At 34.9% G+C, this 1,872-nt stretch overlaps 1 protein-coding gene across 10 annotated transcripts in view; it reads left to right on the top strand.

Moving 5' to 3' along the window:
* Positions 1-1,620, top strand: part of LOC122257704 (85/88 kDa calcium-independent phospholipase A2) — a 38,918-nt gene extending 37,298 nt beyond the window's left edge. For all 10 annotated transcript variants that reach the window (XM_043023172.2, XM_043023169.2, XM_043023167.2 and 7 more), the window contains one exon: positions 1-1,620. This exon is cut by the window's left edge and continues 2,366 nt beyond it. The gene's annotated coding sequence lies outside the window, so the exon portion shown is untranslated.
* Positions 1,621-1,872: the final 252 nt, after the last annotated feature.

The following is a 1,872-nucleotide window of genomic DNA, read 5'->3' as shown; positions in this document are numbered from 1 at the left end:
TAATGACACAAAGAGATGATATTATATTTGGAGTTTTTCAGTACTCATTCCTTCATCAAATTAATTACATCCTCCTTTTAACATTCAGGCTAAGAGGGATTTTCAGCTAGTAATGGATGAAGCTACAATGATCTGGAGGCAAAAGTAATGATGCTAGTAATTCTTACAAAGTCCAGTGGGATAGGTTATGGGCGCATTCAGGGCATGGGAAGTTATGGGTAACTTTGCCCTAAATTCTCTGATATGATTGCTTATTCTGTTCGGTTATCTTCTAATTTGGATGTAAGTGGCCAAGTGTTATCTTTTTTTAACTGTTAAGAGACATACTTATAATTTTTCTACTTGGGCCATCTGGGCTCAAGGATAATGTCATGGGCAGTTAAAACATAGGAGTTTGTCCGAGAAGGAATGATCATTTGCCCATTATTCCTTTCCCCTCTGTCCACATGTTAAATTTTTATCACTCAATCCTGTATCATCACATATGAAGACATTGAATACCCAAATAGAGTCTTAAGTATCAGACAATCAAAACATGCATTTACACCCATGCATATTGACACACAATGACATGCACATGCACACACATTTACTCTCTCCTCTCTGTCTCTCTCTCTCCTCTCTCTCTCTCTCTCTCTCTCTCTCTCTCTCTCTCTCTCTCTCTCTCTCTCTCTCTCTCTCTCTCTCTCTCTCTCTCTCTCTCTCTCTCTCTCTCTCTCTCTCTCTCTCTCTCTCTCTCTCTCTCTCTCTCTCTCTCAAATACTTATGAGCTGATATAGATTTAACATGGCAACAAAAACAAGAACTAGTGCCATTATCCAGTCAAGTTGAGGGATTTTGTAGCCAGTCCAGAGAGAAAAGTCAAGTCAGATGCCAATTCACACTGTTTTGCATTTTTTATTTCTCTTTCTCTTTAAGTTCACTGTTAGTTAATATTCAGACTAGTTTAGCAATATTGGAGACCCTAGTTTATTTAATTTTCTCACTAATTTTTATTTTAGTCCAGTACGCTTTTCACGCTCTTTGACTCTTTGTTATGAAACGATATAGCTCTATATTTTTGTAGTTGCAGGATTGCCATGCCAGTATCTTTTTTTTGTGCCATGTAAATATTCATAGGAAATTTGTGATTTTAGTTCATGACTGAAGAGAGGATTTGTAAGATGAGCTTGATCAAAAGGAAGATAATTTATTAGAAGGACAAAAAAAAATTACGATGCAACTTAATCTGAAACTAGGAGTACTCTTCTGCAGCGAATTCATTTTGTTTATGTATTGCTGTTCAGAGCAAGCAGTATATTAGAAAGGGATATGTGATTGTCATTATTGCAGCTAAAGATAGGAAGTTATGTTCTTTCTCTTGAAAGATTTGAGGCTTTCAAATTGCATATTGGAATATTATTATTATTTGACAGCTACAAAAAGTTCCCATTTTGATGGCAATAATTATATAGACAAAGCTTTTGTGATTAAACTGCAAGCTAAATGGATGGATTCAATAAATAAATCAAGTATCCTTGAATAGATATTTCAAGTCCTTACTAGAAAACATGTATTATAGACTTGCAGCATATTGTTGTACAATGGGAATTTATTTTGCTAATATACATTTAGAGATTTCTAAGAGTTTTGATATCCTGAAAGAAAAAAAGCTAGATCTATAGCATGAATAGATATATGTAAGATTTACTATATATGCCTGTCTTTCTAGGCATTTAGAGGAGGATGAAATGGGCCTCAATATTGTCTGGTGTGTAATGGACCCTAAAGATCCTAGTGAAATATTGCAGAACAAGGCTGTTTGTAAAACAAATTTGAGTTGTATTTTTCATAACCTGAACTTCTTCCCAGAACTAAACAGCTCTTGAATGT

Source organism: Penaeus japonicus, unplaced genomic scaffold, assembly GCF_977035675.1.
Source record: "Penaeus japonicus unplaced genomic scaffold, GWHDUDI00000001_assembly GWHDUDI00000035, whole genome shotgun sequence".
In the NCBI taxonomy this organism is placed as follows: Eukaryota; Metazoa; Arthropoda; class Malacostraca; order Decapoda; family Penaeidae; genus Penaeus; species Penaeus japonicus.
This window is presented reverse-complemented; position numbering and strand designations above follow the sequence as displayed.